Consider the following 7,615-nt stretch of genomic DNA (forward strand, 5'->3'; position numbering starts at 1 on the left):
AAAAAAAAAAAAAAAAAAAAGAGCTCCAAACCAATCACCCTAGATAACTTGCTCTTGTACTACTGCGCTGGAAGGAAGGTCTGAGTGTGGTCAGACACTGTCAATTTACCCAGAGTTTTACAAATATTTACAGTCATTATGCCAAATATCTTTGTGCTGAGCCCTGAAGAACATTCTCAGCATTCAAAAGCTCCATTCTCATGAATGGTTTCAGTTCACTTGCGATTTAAAGGCATTCAGGTTTCTAAACTAGGTCAGTTTAAGACCTGTCTTGTAAAAATAATCAGCTTTTGGGTCTCAGATTATGAACCAGGTTTTTGCAGCCATATTCTACAGCAAAGAGAAAAGTATGCTCTTTCTAGAAAGAAAAAGTTTGTTTTATCTACCTAGTAAGACCATCTAGCTTCCCAGAAGACATCTTTCTCTCCAAAATTATGAGTACTTTTCATCAGAAAAGGTATTCAACTTCCCTTCTTAAAAGGTTGTTTCAATATTTCAGGTGTTTAGAACATTTCTATCTCTGCAGAGTGGCTTCTGTGTTTCCCCTGCCCTTGATGTGACATTACTTTCTTGTTGAGTGAGGTTCTTCGTGTTTGCAGTCTCCAGTTGGAGGTAGAGGTCAGGAATCAGGTTGAACCCAGATGTTGACTGGAAGAACAAAGTCCAAACAGTTTTGGGGACTGAACCTACTTTGTGCAACTGATTATTTGGAATGTGGGAAAGGGGCCAAGTTGCCACTCAATCATGCTTTCCACTTTGGGGAGTGGGTATTTGCAGTGATTGCTTCAGAATACCAGACATTTTTTTCAGGGATTTCTGCATTACCTTATAGAAGCTCCTTAGTTATACCTTTGTTTATCAATATTTTAAGTTTTGAATTATTGAAAGTGAGTACAGGTGAGAACCAGGTCTTGAATATTTCTTCTCCTCCATGTACAAGCAACACTCTACTGTTGGGTGACGACTGTTTGCCAGGCACTATGCTGGATGCTGGGGACCTAGAGGGTGTGAATTGTGGTCTCTTGTCTGTAAAGATTCTGATAATCTTGGCAGTGGCTTTGGATTTGGGTGGTCATTCTTAATTCAGGTTGTTTTACCAGAGTGTGAAAACTACTTTGATGTTTTTCATCCTGATCATGTGTTTTTCCTCTGTGTGTGGTTTTGTTGTTGTTTTTGGTTTGTTTGGGTAATGGTTCTCTGATGTCATTTGAGCCTTAAGTAACTCCAAGAGGCAATAACAGCACCTAAGTTCAGTTAGTTAATGTCTCAATTTTATTTTTCGACCTTTAAGCATATAGAGGAGGCTTTGGAGAAATATTTTATTTGTATTAACTTGGCATTTGCTACATACTTGGTTGTTGAGCACTTCTTAACCCAATGTATCATACTGTACTAGTTATTTAAAAATGGAAAATGACACATTGTAGAGAGTAAAGGTGACCAATGCTTTTCCAACCTGGAACAAGAAAGTTCCCGTCTGGGATAGGCTCCCTTTCTTGATAGGAAACACAACTTAAGTGAAACACAATTCCCTTATTCATAGCAAGAGAGACTTTTGATGGCATGGCTTGAGTATCAATTAAGAGCTGTTTTGAGGGCTGGGATTGTGGCTCAGTGGTAGAACACTTGCCTAGCGCGTGTAAGGCATTGGGTTCGATCTTCAGCACCATCTAAAAATAAGTAAGTAAGTAAGTAAATAAATAAATAAATAAAGGTATTGTGTCTGTCTACAACTAAAAAGAAATATTTTTTAAAAAGCGTATTTCGAGACCCAGACCTCACTAATCTCTCTGAAGTTGTGAGTTTGAGTCCTATCCCTTAGTCAACCTGTTGTTTTTCTTGGAAGACAGAATAAGATAACTCATTTCTCTTTGATGGGCTTGTGGCTGAAACCATAAACCCACGGATTCTTCTCTGTGGCTATTTGAAATCATCTGTTGACAACCTCCCCAACTAGTTTCCCCTTTGTACGTAGGGACTGGGCTTAATCACCTTTCCATCCCTACCACCTGACATGTGGAATTTGGTTCTTTGTGGGTTGACTTTGTTTCCTGCACTCTGGGTTCCAGCTACAAGAACCTTATTTGGCAAAGACATTGCAAATAAACACCCCAGACCTTGCTCAGCATGGGAGGGAGGAGACTCCGCTTCCAAATTGGTTTTAAACTCATTTCTAACTAAAAATTCTATATGAAGTTTTCAGCCTTTATAGGAAGGGTACTATTTAGTCAGGCTTTTATACATTTGCAGAACAATTTTTGATTTAGATGTTCATATCCTGACCCAAGAAATGAGAATCTTGCTCTGTGGGGCTTTCTGAATACCACTTCTCCTTGATCTGCTCATTGCCTCATTGTCTGACCTGCCAGTCAGCGGCCTTCCTTCCTGCTTGGGAGCTTTGTTGTTCTGCCAGGCAGGGGAAGAAAAGTATTCAGCAGGGCTGTGTAAATAGGTGTGGGAGGCAGGGGAACCACTGATTAAAAAAGAGTGGGCAGGGCCGGGTGGTGTTCAGGAGGGAGCTTCCAGGACGGTGTGAAGTTGCAGTGCCCCAAATCTGGAGCCTGTCCCTGTCTCCCATTCACTCCTACCTTCTTTGATAAGTTTGTATTGTTAGCAGAGTCGGAATGGATTGCCACCTCTTGGGCCTTACCCTGTAGTGTAATGAGAACGTGCCAAGAAGAGTCAAAGAAAGAGTCATGTGCTCTGTTTGCCATGTTCTCAAATCTCCCTCCATAGCTATTTTGTAGGAAAAAACTTTAAAATTAGATCTCATTAAAACAGTAGTCAAGAATCTTGTTTGTGACATACTTTTAAACAGCAAAGAGATACTTTAGAAAACAATTCTTGTTGGTATTGAATGTGCTCCTCCTTGCTCTTTCCACTCACAAAAATGGTTAATGAGGCCGGGCATGGTGACGCACGCCTGTAATCCCAGCAGCTGGGGGTGCCGAGGCAGGGGGGATTGTGAGTTCAGAGCCAGCCTCAGCAAAAGCGAGGCTCTAAGCAACTCAGTGAGACCCTGTCTCTAAATAAAATACAAAATAGGGCTGAGATGTGGCTCAGTGGTTGAGTGCCTCCAGTTTAATTCTTGGTATTACCCCTGCCCCCCAAAAAATGGTTAAAGAGGATACCCAGTCATGTGCCATATAACGCCTCAACCAATGGCGGACCATATATATGATGGTGGTCCCACAGATTCCAGTGGAGCTAAAAAGTTCTTGTCACCTAGTGATGTCACAGCCATCTGGTGGTAGAAGACATTCCTCACATGTTTGTGGTGATCCTGGCGTAAACACTCTACGGCACTGCCAGGTGTACAAAGACAATAACATGAAATTATGTGCAATACGTAATACTTGATATACACAACTACATTATTGGTTTACGTATTTACTATATCATGCTTTTCATTGGTACTGGAAGGTTACTTTTACTTATTATAAAAACAAAGTCCACTGTGAAGCCCCGCGCAGTGTCACCTGGCCACAGCTTCTCATGCCTTCTGTTCACCGTGTCTGATGGTCACATCACAAGAGTTGGCTTCTGCCATCTGCAGTGCACTCTGCCATATTCACACAGTGACATGTCCCTGTCCTCAGGGGATGCTTAGCTGTATTTGCAGATCAGTTCCATATTTAGAAGATAATGGCCTGCAGGTTACAAAGTTATGATCTCATTGTCATCCTGGAATCTTGAGAGGAAGATGCTAAACAGGAGTTGTGGACTGAAATGCCTTTTCACCTCCAAATGAAGCTGTGAAACGGGGAGGGACCGAAGTTCCCCATCCTACCTCACAAGGTACCATGAGGAGCAGTGCTTTACGATGCTGCCACCTCACACGTCCTGAGTAGGGGATATTTATTTCCATCGCATCTGTGAGCCAAGTGTTTCTTGGGATTGCTTCTGTCAGAGAATATTTTCTGATCTATGTTATTATTAAAATAACGACAGGGCATGCTCTGTGTGGCCGCGCATGTCCACCAACGCACTGGCCTTGAGCATTGTTCTGTCAAACATTCCATGGATTCAGAGCATGCATTTCTCTGGAGCGAGTCTGCTGGTGCTCCACTGGTTCCTGTGCTCCTGGGGCACATGAGAGCTTTCTGATTTTGTGGATATGCACTGGTTCTTTTTGTCCCTGAATGACGGGAGCACTGGCCAAAGACTTAATCAGTGTTCACGACACTGAGCTGGTTGGAGCATTGCTCTGGGTTCCTGATCCTAAGCTCTGTCCTCATCACCCTCTTGTCTTGCTTCTGCTTCTAGCCAGGGGTCCACCTTGCACTCCAGGATGGATTTGGGTGGAATTCCAGCAAACGGCTAATGATTGATGCTGGTCAGCCCTTCACTAACAGCCAGTACCATTTCAGTTCCCAATAGCTTCTGTTAAGAACATGAACCAGTGGCTAAATAAAGCTCTCTATTGGGTAGAAGTGCCAAGGTCAATGTAGCACACTTGATCTCTGTATCCGCACGTTCCGCACCTGTTCAATCTGAGGATGCACCCAGTTGTGGATCAGAGATATTCAGGAAAAAAAATTGAGTCTGTACTGAGCACATACAGATATTTTTCTTGTAATTATTTTCGCAACAATTAACATCTTATACAGCATTTCCCTCATATTGATACGTACTCTAGAGATGACTTAAACTACATGGGAGAATGCTTGGAGGTTATGTGCAAATACTATGCTATTTCACGTAAGGAAGTTGAGCATCTGTGGATTTTGGCATCTGAAGGGGTTCCTGGAACTAATGTCCCAAGGATACAAAGGGGCTACTGTACCGATTTTCAGATTGTGTTGCATGGTAGCTGCTGTCTGGAGTGCCATTCTTAGCTGGAGTTGGGAGACCTTTCCCAACAAGGCAGTGATGGGTCTTTGGATTGCTACCTCTTCCTTTTCCACTAGAGCACTGACTTCCTGAGAATCTCCCTGTGACACAGGTGGCCCTCAGCCTTACCTCCCACCACCTACCCTTCTTGGAATCCCTCCCCTCTGCCAGCCCCCTCCGAGGGTCTGCATCCACATCTGCTCTCCCAGCTACTTCATAGGACAACTCAGGGTCTTGTAAGGGCATATAAACATTTGAGAATATTCAGGTGTCTCCTATTCCTTCTTGTTCCTTGTTCTCAAGTCACCCTTAGACTTTCAGAGTATAGTCTGGAATTAGGGCCTGTGCATGGATCAGTGGAGTTTTGCATACATTCTCTTACATCAATAGTGTTTGGTTGATTCATTCCAATGGTTTTTCTATTTCTCTTAGTCTGTTTGTGCTTTGTGAGTTTAATCCAAGTTTTCAGGGTTTTGCAGAATGGTGTAAATATTTCTAAATAACTAGATTAGCATTCTGATAAAACGCTGTCCTTTCCAGTTACATTATCTTTTTTTGTGCCAAGGGATAGTGTTTTGATTCTGGGTAGTAAAACGGGCATAAACTACACTAGTTAAAAATACCCTGAACGTTGGTTCCTCACCCTCTGCGTTAGGGGAGCAGATTGCTTTTTCAGGCTGGCAGCAGAGATGAAAATTCCTTATCCATCCTGTGCTTCCTGCACGCCTTCTGAAGCCGTCCTTTCTTTGATGATTCTAATGAAAACACGTGAGGGGGAAAGTGACTTTCCTGCTCTTTTCCTATCTGATGGCACTTGCTTCTCATATGATGAACACTTTATATAGAGCAAGACCCCCTTGGAGCAGGTAGAGTTGCCGGTTCTCTTTTCCTGGTAGTTCAGTGTGAGATCAGATGGTTTGAGCGGCTTCCTTTCTTAGGTGGCCTGGCCAATCTGTCCTGCTGTATGGCTGGGGATATGTAAGCCACTGAAAACTGCCACTGGTCTTAGAAAGTTTAAACCTAAAGGCAGCTGCCAGATTTCTCTTCTTTCCAACACGCCCCTACATTCTCTGCCAAAATTCTTTACCCAAGGGGTTCTTAACACCCAATGAGAATCACAGTTACATCTGTAATACCTGTAAAAATAATTATAATTGTTACCTTTTAAATCCAAGTGGTAGGTGTGTAATTCAAATCACTTTCTTAGATAAAAATGTGGGGTATGAGGAAGAACAAGTGGAGCAAGCCAGTAGACCAGGGAGTGAGTTAGCATCTCTGGAAGACTTTTCTGAAAACATGGAGAGGAATGGGAGTGAGTTGCCCATGCTCCATGGAGGTGTGGCTGGTGATAGGGGCAAAGGGGCAGGTGAAGCTCGGAGTGTGTCCTCAGTGCTCCTGTGGACACACGCACTGGGCTTTGTGTCACTTATGAGGCAGTTTGGGTTGTGAGGGTGAGACTGGTGGACTTTTTTATTTTTTCCCCCAGTTCTGGGAACTAAACCCAGGGGTGCTCCACCACTGAGCTACACCCTCAAAACTTTTTAAAACTTTTTTTTTTTTGGTGCCAGGAATTGAAACCAGGGTTGCTTAATCACGTAATCAGCCACAACCCCAGGCCTTTTTATTTTTTTATTTTGAGACAGGATCTTTCTAAATTGGGTAGGGCCTTGCTAAATTGCTGAGGCTGGGCTGGGGTTGTAGCTCAGTGGTAGAGCACCCACCTCAGGTTCGATCCTCGGTACCACATACAAATAAAATCAAGGTATTGAGTCCATCTACAACTAAAAAAATATTTTTAAAAAACAAATAAATTGCTGAGGCTGACCTTGAACTTGCCATCATCCTGTCTCAGCCTCCTGGGTCGCTGGATTATAGGGGTCACCACCATGCCAGTCTCCTTTATAATATTTTTCTTCTTCTTTTGAGACAGGGTCTCTCTAAGTCGCTTAGGCTGGCAATGAACTTGGAAATTCTCCTGCTCCAGCCTCTCAGATAGCTGGGGTTACAGGAGACTGGTGAATCTTAAGACATAAATGGGGATCAAGAGGAAACTCCGTAACTATTCACAGCTATGGGGAAATTCACTGGGAGGACTTTGGATTCTCCTGTTTACTGTGTGAAGAGCTTGAATCAATGGTGAAATGATTTCTTGTTCAGTATTCTTTTTTTAAAAATGACATGCCTGCTATGTGTCATTCATTTTTTTAAAACATTCACTGTTGAGTTTGCCCAAAGTGAAAAACCCAAAGTGCCGTTTTTCTGACTGTGTGTGGTGTGGTCTTAGGACTGTGTAATGGCGCCACAGAGGCTGTGAGAGGGTCGAGGGGACTGGCCCTGGGTCTCCCACTGTGAACCAGCACTACTTAATCTCTATTATACAGTGGTAGTTTGGTGAAGATTTTTGTTTTTATAAATTTCCATTGATTGAAAAATGTTTCAAAACCATCACATTAGGGAATTGATGTTATTATACCAGGAAAATAAATTGTTTCTTTTTTGAACAATCATTTTGGATTTTCATAGCTCAAAAGAAATGAAATATGTGTCTTCTTTCCTGTATCTCACTGGGTCACAATTGAATGGGTCACATTTCATCCTTTGAAATGCTTAGAATTCCTTTTTTAAAAAACAAAAACAAAAGACTCTACAAAGAAACTATTAGAGCTAATAAATGAATTCAGCAAAGTGGCAGGATATAAAATCAACACGCATAAATCAAAGGCATTCCTGTATATCAGCGACAAATCCTCTGAAATGGAAATGAGGACAACCACTCCATTCA

The 7,615-nt window shown here is 42.4% G+C and overlaps 1 protein-coding gene and 1 long non-coding RNA gene across 5 annotated transcripts in view; one reads left to right on the top strand and one right to left on the bottom strand.

Moving 5' to 3' along the window:
• Rnf144b (ring finger protein 144B) overlaps window positions 1-7,615 on the top strand; it is a 158,118-nt gene that overhangs the window by 75,550 nt on the left and 74,953 nt on the right. The gene's annotated exons all lie outside the window — the stretch shown is intronic.
• LOC125615600 lies at window positions 5,260-7,156 on the bottom strand. Its single transcript, XR_007346256.1, has 2 exons — window positions 6,659-7,156; window positions 5,260-6,121 (listed from the first exon to the last, which is right to left on the bottom strand). It is a non-coding gene; the product is annotated as an uncharacterized LOC125615600 (long non-coding RNA).

This window comes from Marmota marmota, unplaced genomic scaffold, assembly GCF_001458135.2.
Source record: "Marmota marmota marmota unplaced genomic scaffold, marMar, whole genome shotgun sequence".
Lineage (NCBI taxonomy): Eukaryota > Metazoa > Chordata > Mammalia > Rodentia > Sciuridae > Marmota > Marmota marmota.